This window comes from Emydura macquarii, unplaced genomic scaffold, assembly GCF_026122565.2.
Source record: "Emydura macquarii macquarii isolate MOO-44397 ecotype Brisbane River unplaced genomic scaffold, CSIRO-AGI_Emac_v2 contig_834, whole genome shotgun sequence".
NCBI lineage: Eukaryota > Metazoa > Chordata > Testudines > Chelidae > Emydura > Emydura macquarii.
Genome location: NW_027130971.1, coordinates 174,763 through 185,900, shown reverse-complemented (window position 1 = coordinate 185,900; position 11,138 = coordinate 174,763).

Genomic DNA, 11,138 nt, shown 5'->3' with positions numbered 1-11,138 from the left:
GTCCCCCTCCCCCCTTCCCTATCGTCCGTGAGGAAGCCTTCCCCGCTGTGCCGTTCCCGAGAGCGGCTTGCTCACCTGCCAGCCCTGCCTGAGGGCCTGGCCTCAAGACTGCTTGCCTCGCCAGCCCTGCCTGAGGGCCTGGCCGTAGACTGCTTGCCCTTAAAAGGGCACAAGACCGCTCCCGGTGGGAGATAGCCGGGAGGGGTGGTCCCCCTCTGAGGAGGACCCAGAGAGGGGAAAACCCGGACGCTGCTCCCCGGTTCCAAGGGCACGTCCACAGTTACCTTTAGCTCAGTGCCCTGCTCAACCATTTCCGAAACGAGGCAGTGCAGGCTGCTGCTTAGATCAGATGCACCAAGATGCTTTACATATTTCAGGTGGGATTCTCAAAGTGGGGTAATGTACACTATAAACGCCCAGCTGCCATGACACTGCTAAGAGAATTTAGCACCTGACTACGGTAGGATTCTTGGAAAAGCTCAGACCATGGAGGGTTTCTTCCAGCCTTCAGGGAAGAATACAAGCATCGACTTATTTCTGAATGCAAAACTATCTAGAAGATTGTTGTTCCCAGTCCTCTCCTAGCATGACTGGCTCCCTCAGCATGTAATAAGGTCTCATTCCAATTTAGCATCAGTGTGAATCATTTTGTGTCACCAAAGCTTTATTGTTCATGAAGACCAAACGTTGAATATTTGGGGCTTACATAATTGTATTTTGGAAAAGGACTTTTGGTTTTGTTTTTCAATTAATCCCTGGCAAAAATATTGCAGACAGGGATGTAATTGCATTGCTCAATGCTTTGAAGGATAACTGTCTAAGCTGAAACCTGGCTGTACCAAAGAGATAGACCTCAATTTTATCATACTGTTTTGACTCTGAATTACTTAAGGAATATTTGTAACTGAAATCACAGGTTTAATAATTATGACTGTCTATTTGCTGCTCTCTGTGATCAGCTGCCAGCCAGAGATCATGAGGAAGGATACATGGAACATTGGTCACACTAAGTTTTGCTCCCCCAATGCCCAGTATACAGAATAGCCACCCCGCCCCATTCCTGAGGCTCTGCCGCCTCGAGTGTCTCTTCATCGCAGGAACATTGTTGCCTGTGCAGCTGGCACTGTGCAAAAACAAACAGGACATGGTTGAGAAAAACAAACCCCAAAACATCTTTGTAGGTATTAGGAGGAGCGTTGTGAGCCAGACACGGGAAGCAATTAATTCCCTCTGCACCGTGCTGAAAGGCCTCAGCTGGGGTCGTGTGTCCAGTTCTGGGCACATATTTGATTAAAGAAGTGGATAAATTGGGGAAAGTCCAGAGGAGAGCAACACATACGATTAAATGTCTAGGCAGCCTGAGCTATGCGGGGAAGTGGAACAATTAGGGGTTATTTAGTCTGGAGAAGAGAAGACTGGCGGGGCGGGGGACATAGTAAGAGGTTTCAAGCACATAAAAAGTTGTTACAAAGTGGAGGATGAAATGCTGTTCTCCTTCACCTCGGTGGACAGGACAAGCAGCAATGGGTTTAGGTTGCAGCAAGGGCGGTTTAGGTTGGACATTAGGTAAAATTTTCTGTGTCAGGGCAGTGAAGCACTGGAATAAATTGCCTAGGGAGACTGTGCAATCTCCGTCATTGGCGGTTGCTAAGAACAGGATAGACAAATATCCATCAGGGATGGTCTAGTCAATAATTAGTCCTGCCTTGAGTGCAGGGCATGGACTTGATGACCTGCTAAGGTCTCTGCCAGTCCTCCCTGCAATGTCTAGTGCAGACACAGATTGCCAATATTTCAGTTTTTCCCTTTCCTGTGCAGGAATGAACTACACTGCCAGAAGCACCTTTAATTCAGTAGAATTGCATCCACTCACGGGAGCCCCTCACCTCAGTTTCCCTCCTTTGTTCTCTCTATAAAGGAGGAATTTCCCCGTCTCAGGGTTTTTCTTCCAGAAGCCTCTCTCACTCTCCCAAGTTTAACTTCAGCCTCCCGCGTTTCCCTCTCACCCTGGCTACATCTGCCCTTGACTGGAATGTGCCTGATTCCCCTCAGCTCTGACTCCTTCTCTAATCAAGGCTGGCGTGGCACCAGGCTCTCCAGCCCAAGGGCGTGTGGCCCTGTCACAGGCAGACATAGCCCGGTACAGTTAAAGGGGAGCAACATTTCTGTGCACACCAGCCGTGACACAGGTATTCCTCACACGAGACATGAACTGAGCAGATAATGGGAGCTCTGACAACAAAGACGACAGAAAGAAGTCTTAGTTTAGTTCTTTTATTGCACTAGGCTTTTGGTAACACACACACAGTTATGAGGGTCTCTTAGACAATGGTAAAACATGAGAAGGAGCTGGTGGAAAACATCCCCTGGGAGTGGGGGGAATTCTCAGGATACTGGTTTGGCTATAAATGTACAGGCTGGGTTTTCCCCATAAGAGGTGATGTTAGGCACCTAAATCCCACAGCCAGTGAATGGGAGTTGGGCATTGTAGCCGGGAGGGCTGGTCCCCCTCTGAGGAAGACCCAGAGAGGGAGCCAGACCCACCCTGGCTGACACAGGCCTGCCCCAGGGAAACACCTGACCGGAAGCAAGGGGGCGGGTCTGGGCCTTTAAAGGCCCCAATGGCCCCACCTGACCGGAAGCAGGGGGGTGGAGCTAGGCCTTTAAGAGCCAGGCCAGCGAGCTCAGTTGGAGGGAGGTGGTCGAAGGGGAAGGACGCCTCTCCTCCGGAGCTCCTGGCCAAGGCCGGGAAGGGGAGCCGGGCTGAGAGGGAGTGGCCGGCCTTAAACCCAGCCTGGGGATCGGCTGAGGCCTCCCCCAGGTACCCTACAGCCTGGGAGTCAGAGGGACCACCAGAGACTCCCACGATTTGGGAGCCAGAAGAAGGCCCGTCAGGGCTCCCCGAGGACTACGAGCCTGAGGAGCACCCCCCGGAATCACCCAGGGCCTGGGAGCCGGAGGCGGATCTACCAGAGCAGTGCCAAGCCTGGGACCCCGAGGACCTACTGGCCCTGCCCGAGTCCTTGGGACCGCAGGACCTGGAGGAGCTACCCTTCGAGGATGAGCCCGTGGAGCTCCCTGAGCTGCCGCCCGTGGACGAGGAGGGCCTAGCAGGTCTACTGAACCCCAGCGACCCAGAGGAGGCAGGTACCGGGGGTTTCGGGGAGGAAGAAGCCCAGAGATCACCACGCATTAGTGGCTGAATCAGGGGCAACCTGGGCGGCGTGTTGCGGCCGGAGCCCTGCCGCCCCAGTGGCAAACGCTGTTGCCACTATCAGGGCCCTGGGCTGGGACGCAGTGGAGACGGGCGGGCCTGCGTCCCCCTCCCCCCTTCCCTATCCTCCGTGAGGAAGCCTTCCCCACCGTGCCGTTCCAAGGAGCGGCTTACTCACCTGCCAGCCCTGCTCGAGGGCCTGGCCATAAACTGTTTGCCTCGCCAGCCCTGCTCGAGGGCCTGGCCATAAACTGTTTGCCTCGCCAGCCCTGCTCGAGGGCCTGGCCATAAACTGTTTGCCTCGCCAGCCCTGCTCGAGGGCCTGGCCATAAACTGTTTGCCTCGCCAGCCCTGCTCGAGGGCCTGGCCATAAACTGTTTGCCTCGCCAGCCCTGCTCGAGGGCCTGGCCATAAACTGTTTGCCTCGCCAGCCCTGCTCGAGGGCCTGGCTATAAACTGCTTGCCTCGCCAGCCCTGCTCGAGGGCCTGGCCATAGACTGTTTGCCTCGCCAGCCCTGCTCGAGGGCCTGGCCATAGACTGTTTGCCTCGCCAGCCCTGCTCGAGGGCCTGGCCCTAGACTGCTTGCCTTGCCAGCCCTGCCTGAGGGCCTGGCCCTAGACTGCTTGCCTTGCCAGCCCTGCCTGAGGGCCTGGCCATAGACTGCTTGCCTTGAGAAAGGCGAAGACTGCTCCCAGTGAGAGGTAGCCGGGAGGGCTGGTCCCCCTCTGAGGAGGACCCAGAGAGGGAGCCAGACCCGGACGCTGCTCCCCGATTCCAGGAGCACGTCCACAGGCATGTAACACACTCAGGTGCCATTGTCAATTACAAGTGGACATGGTGTAGGAGACATTGTACTGGACTAGGACTCTGGAGGTTTGGTTTCTAGGCTATTCTCTGCCACTAGCCCACTGAGTGACTCCGGGCAGGTAACTGCCCCTTGTTCTGCCTTAGTTTCCCCAGCTGTAACACGAGGATGAGGATGTGGGCCTAGAGCTGGAGTCACAGAGCTTCCACTTTAGGCAACTGAACCACAGAATCCGGCCCTCCTGGGATTCACAAAACCCTGCTCAGCTGCCTGCGACCCTGTAGGTGTCTAAGTGTTTGCAGGAAAAGGGCCACAGGCCCCTGTATCACTGCCTCTAACCATGACCTCTGCAGCCTCACACCAGGCAGCAGAGGCCACAGAGAAATACTGGGACCTGGTAAAGGGAGACGTTTCCCTGCCTGACTTGTCTGCAACACCTGATCTGGCAGGCAAGATGCCCAGCTGCTTTTGAAAAATCCCAGTGGGCACACAAGATTCTTGAGCAACTGCTCCTATGTCGTTGTTGAGAATGGACCAGTAACAAGTCTATGATGGGCCCTACGATTCTTGTCGCTTTGGAAAGAAACCTGGGGATGAAATACACTAAAAAAATCAAATATTAATTACACACTTTCCTAACGCTGGAATCCCAATCTGACTTTGCCACCATATATTTGTATAATGTAGACATCGTAGATACACACACACACATAAATCTAAGTCTCGCACCCTACAAGGAAGGAATGCTCAGTTTCCCAGCTGAGTCTGTTTTCCCTGCACCGTCTCACTGAGCACAAACCCACGTCATTGGCTGAACTCTGAGCAGCCACTAGTTTAAATCTCCCACCAGCCAAGTGGCAGGCAACTGCGGCATCTGATAAAGACCCTAACAAGAACGGGTCACAGGTTTCAAGAGGTCTGTCCGTCTCCACTTCATCCCATGGCTGTGTCTCTAAAAGCATGACACAGCCCAGTGAAGTTTCGGTTCAGGCCCTAAACCAGCCTCTGGCATATCTATTTTATTTCAAGCTGAGGTATATGGTCGGCTACCATTGTCCAAACATGCATTTCCTGCAAGTTTTCCTCAGGGCCCCCTTGACCTCTTTGTTTCTCAGGGTGTAGATGAGGGGATTGACCAGGGGAGTCGGGACCGTGTAGACGACAGAGAGAACTTTCTTGAAGTCCCTCGGCGTGTGGGCTGTGGGGAACATGTAGGCTATGAACAGAGTTCCATAATCAATGGACACCACGATGAGCTGGGAGGAGCAGGTGGAAAAGGCCTTTTGCCTCCCGGTGGTGGAAGGGATTCTCAGGATGGAGGTGATGATGCAGATGTAGAACATCACGGTCAGTAGGAATGGGACCAGTGATATAATCAAGGAGAGAGTGAAAGCCAATATTTCCATCAGTTGAGGATCATTGCAGGAGAGTTTTAAAAGGGGGATAAAATCGCAATAGCAATGGTCAATAGCATTGGGGCCACAGAGAGTTAACTGTCATATCGACACTGTTGATACGCTACTAGCTAGGAAGCCACCTGCCCAAGAGCCAGCTGCGAGCTGGAGGCAAGACCTGCCACTCACACGGGCTGCATAGTGAAGTGGTTTGACTATGGCTAAATACCGATCGTGAGACGTCACCGATAGGAGCAGGCATTCTGTAGACAGCATAGAACAAAAGAAATAATATTGTGTGATGCACACACTAACTGAGATATTCTGTCCCCAGTCAGGAGACTGGCCAGCAGCCTGGGCAGGATGGTAGAGGCGTGGCAGGTCTCCAAGCACGACAAGTTCCCCAGGAAGAAGTACATGGGGGTGTGAAGTTGCTGAGCAGTGACAACTAGGGCCATGAAGAGGATGTTCCCAGCCATGGCTGCGATGTAGATCACTAGAAACAGCAGGAACAGAAGGATTTGCAGTTCAGGAAGGCTCCCGAATCCCAGGAGAATGAATTCTGTGGTGGACATTTGATTTCCCTGTTCTGGGGCCGCCATGGGGGGTGTCTTTGGGAAAGAAATTCACTCTGTGACATAAAAAACTACCTTCACTCTATAATACGTCAGCTTTGTTTTCATTGTCTCTCTCTGCTGGCTACTAGAACAGTAGCTGCGTGAATTATGGAGACCAGGGGAGGGGAAATAACATCTCTTGATTTCTGGAACAGATTTCCTATCTGGGCAGGCTACAGGTTCCACAAAACGATTGTTTCTCGGCAGACACGAGTTTTAACTTGACTGTGGGCACCAACGCATTCAAAGCCTACATGATGGGGCTCAGGTACAAGAGTAGACAAACACAGAGATTGGTTCAAATTCTCAAAACTTTCACATCCTGGTGCTTTAAAGTAGAACTATTCCCTGTATAGATTAGAGTTCCTCTGGTGAAATGGGTCAGGATTTTATATTTTACAGCAAGCCTCAATAAAGAAACAAACCAAGCAACTAAGGCTCAGATATGCCACAGCTGGCAGCCAACTGTAAGTGAACTGCAGTGGACATGGGCCACCTAACTCTGTTAAACCCATTTGAAAATGTTTATCTAATAAATCCCTGTCCTTCCCTAGGACAATATTTCCTTGTCCTGTGTGTGACACTGTACATAGAGACTCAGCCTTCACTAAAAATAAACAAAAACTAAAACTCTAGGCAGAAAACACCATTTTGGCTAGAAATGTATCCTGCTTTGCAAGAAAAAAATCAGTTTGAAATTTGAACGAACTGTGCTATTTTCATAGAATGCAACTGATGTGTAACAGAAATTTCCATTTCATCCACAATTCCATGATTTCAAATGTTGGTTTTCATTCCCAATTTGACCTTTTAAAAATGTATTTGTCTATTTTAATTTTATTTCTAGGGTTTTTTTTTTTAGATTGTACTGTATTTTATAGTTACATTTCTATTAATTTAGTTGCTTAAAACCATATACAATAACTCTTTTCCTAAAGAAAATTTTGTAGACATTGTTATGTTCCCATGGAACATTTTCATTTCAATCTACAAAACATTTTCCCCTAAAAAATGCCTGTCAAATTTTTATCAGCTCTCCACTTTCTTTTTTATCTTTGATTAGAAACATATCAGTTCTTGTTGTGGGCGTCTTGTCTGCCATTACTAATCCTTATTAACTGCTAAATAAGCAGAGAAGCGTAGAAGATGAGGGTAGGAAGGGACGTCAGGAAGTCAACTAGTCCAACCTGCTTCTGACAGCTGGACCAACCCAACTAAACCATCGCAGCCAGGGCTTTGTCAAGGATGTGATCCCGTACAGAGTCGTGCGGAGTTAATGTTACACTGCAGGAATAACTCTGTGCAGTCTGAGCCTTCTCTCTCTCAAGTCTAAGATAAAATTTCCACTCCACATAAGAACGGACACAAAACATTGGCTAGAAAACCCTGCCTGCGCCCTCGTGCCCATTACACAGTATGGCCAACCACTGGCCTTCCCTGCCGCTGCCCATTAGGTAGTGTGGTTACCCCCAGCCACTACCCATTACACAATATGGCCTCCCCCACCCTCTCCTGACCCCAGCACCCCTTACACAGTATAGCTGCCAGTTGTGTCATACTTTTACCCTCTATTGTTTGCTAGTAGCTGTAAAAGACGGCCGGGGGGGGGGGGGGGTGAGAAGGTGGAGAAGGTGGAGGCATTTCTGCAGTGCTTATGTGACTTGGGAGCCTAAAACCCTTTTTTCACGTCTCACTGACTGTGGATGATATTTGTTCCCAAGTGCTTCAGTTCCTTTTGAATATGAAATTTAGGGGCTAGATTCAGAGGACGGAGGGCATTTCTCACTTCAGCTGCTTAAATCCAACTTTCTGATGGCAGAGAGGACCTCAAAAGCCCTGCTCAGCCACTGCCTAACCTCCCACTGAGCCTCAGGGTCCAGCAGGGAAATCTCCTCGGCCTCTGAATTTCCACCATTAAGTTCCCTTCCCTGCCTACGTCCATGGCAGCTGGCAAGGTCCCAGCCATCTCCGTGCCGAGGGAATCTGCAGGCTAGGCAGTGACCCACCTTTTCCCATGTGTGGGCCTGACCCAGGTGACATGTTCAGAGCAGACCTAACTCCAAGCCACAGGGCCGGGGGAGCAGCAGCCCCTCCTTGCAGCCATTAGCCTCATGGTTTGGGCACTCTGCCAGGGCGTAGGAGATGCACATTGAACTCCCTTCTGCCAGTTGTAGAGAAGGGGTTAGAACTTGGGTCTCCCACTTTGGAGGCAGGGGCCCAACCACTAGGCTATGGGATAGTCTGATAATGGGGGGCAGGAGGGATACTTTCCCTGTGGGGCTAACTCATCATGCATTGGGCCAAAGAGAGAGGAGGAATGACGCTACGGCCCAGGGGTCAGATCCCTGTTCAAACCCTGCTGCATGGCAGGTGGAGGGGGAAGAGAACCCTGGTTTCCAACTTTCACAGCGATTGCCCCCTGCTGGGGGGTCACAGTTGAAAACCCCACACATAGACATGGTCCTCCTTCTGGAGGAGATTTAGGCACCTTATTCCCTCATCGGAGCAGGGCTTCGGTCACAACCCTCTCTTCAGCGTTCCCTGTGGGCTCCTTGCTCAGCAAGCTGGATTTTGTGGTTCCCTTTCTTTGGTCACGATCCTCAAAAGGGATGCAGGCTCCTAGCTCCCACTGAAATCCATGGGAGTTAGGATCTTGGAGCATCTCAGACCCCAATTCTCCCCACACAGCCTAGCCACCAGCCTGAACAGTGGAATCACTGCCTGGGAAGGTGTCTAGATGCTGGGTATCGCCCTGCTTACATCCCTTTGTGTATCAAGGGATAAAGGGTGTGAGCGAGAAGTTTACATCTTGGCAAAGAAGCAGCAGGAGGTTCCTGTCCCTCCAAACCATCTGTCTCCTGAACTTCAGCTGGGGAGGATTTTCACAGAAAAAGATCTGTAAGTAATGGGAACAGAGGGCCCCATCTCTAACCCTTCACCTCTATAAACACCATCAACACCACCCTGCTATGAACACTGAAGGATCCTGGCTGAAAGTTATCCAGCACATAAGACTGCTAATGCATTTCTTGAGAGAGACCTTTGCTTGGAAATCACTGAGCTTGTCAAGTTAGGTATTAGTTGGTGTTTTACCTTTTATTGCTTTCTAACCAATTCTGACATTTAGGCCTCATTACTTCAAATCTCTTTTGTTAATAAGCTTGTTTGATCTAAATCAGTGTGTGTTTGGATGGAAGGATTGGGGAACTCCATTTGAGATAAGATCTGTGCATATCATATCTTCTGCATAAGATCTGGGCCAATAGAAAGCTGATGAGGTTCCACAAGGACAAGTGCAGAGTCTTGCACTTAGGACAGAATCCCATGCACGGCTACAGACTGGGGACCGACTGGCTAGGCAGTAGTTCTACAGAAAAGGACCTGGGGGTTACAGTGGACAAAAAACTGCATATGAGCCGTCAGCGTACCTTTGTTGCCAAGAAGGCTAATAGCATATTTGGCTGCATTAGTAGGAGCATTGCCAGCAGATCGAGGGAAGTGATTATTCCCCTCTATTCATCAATGGTGAGGCTTCATTTGAAGTATTGTGTCCAGTTTTGGGCCCCCCATTCCAGAAAGGATGTGGACAAATTGGAGAGAGTATAGCATAGTGCAACAAAAGTGATTAGGGGGTTGGAGCACCACTTATGTGGAGAAGTTGAGAGACCTGGAGTTTTTTAGGCTGCAGAAGAGAAGAGTGAGGGGGGATTTGATAGCAGCCTTTAACTACCTGAAGGGGGGTTCTAGGGAGGATGGAGCTAGGCTGCTTGCAGTGGTGGCAGGTGACAGAACTAGGAGCAATGGTCTCAAGTTGCAGTGGGGAATGTGTAGGTTGGATATTAGGAAAAAAATTCCCTAGGAGGGTGGTGAAGCACTGGAATGGGTTACTTAGGATGTGGAGATTCCATCACATCCCTAGGTTTTTAAGATGTGGCTTGACGAAGCCCTGGTTAGGATGATTTAGTTGGAGTTGGTCCTGCTTTGAGCAGAGGGGTGGACTAGATACCTCCTGAGCTCCCTTCCAACCCTCATTTTCTATGACACTAATTTTCTATTATGAAATGACAGACTTTATATGGGCTTCTACTGACCAGCCCCTTCTGGCCAACACAAGACACATTTTGGGGGGATGTCTGGGGCCTGGAGGCTGCTGGTGTTACCCTGCAATGTAATTCATGAGTGGCTGTCTATGGCCCTACTACGATATAGCTCGGAGTGATTTACACAGCCTCCTGCACATGCTAGCAGACGGGGAGCAGTGGCCCTCACAGCAAAGTTGTATAAAGAGGAACCCCAGGTTAGTGAATTGAGGGAACACAGCTGTCAATCAGTTCAGATTGTACCCTGGGTAAATCCTGCTTGCTGCAACACTTACATTGGTGGAGCTATACCAGCAAGTCTTCCTACTGTAGGCATGGCTTTTACCAGGAAAAAAAGTGCTTCTGCTTGTATGGCATATCTGGGTGGGTTCCCAGAATGATGTAAGCAACAGTAGAAAGAGCACTATTTCAATTAGTATATCCATGTCTATACTAGGGATTGTGCTGGGGTAGAAGAGTCATAAAAAAACCTAACCAATCTTACTAGACCGGTAAAAATTCCTGTCTCGACTGGACCAAAGATACCCAGTAGCCCTAGTATAATACAGTTGTACCAGCAGATGGTAATGAAAGGAGAAAGGACCATTTCACTTTATGGCAATCCCTAACTGAGAGGGAAAAAGGAAAAGTCTGTTATACTGTGTAATGACTGCTAGATTAGAGTGGAAGATACGACCTATGAGAAAGGGCAGCTATATTCAACATTTGCTGCCATTGCATGAATGAGGGCGTCTCTGCTGTGTTATTGGCACAAGCTGAGAGCAATGCAAGAGAAAAGAGTACCTACAGAACCGTGGCCCCTGGATAGGAACAAGGGAAGGAAGCAGCAGTGGGGCTGTGGCTACTAGGTATCATGTGGTACTAGATAGCAGCACAGTGTAAGGGAGACATCTTGGGAGCCTTGGGAAAATAGATACTGAGCAAGATGCCAGAAGCCAGCAGGGAGAGCTGGGAACATTCTGCAGATATTAAAAAAAGAAAAGGATCACCTGCATTTAGGCTTGGAA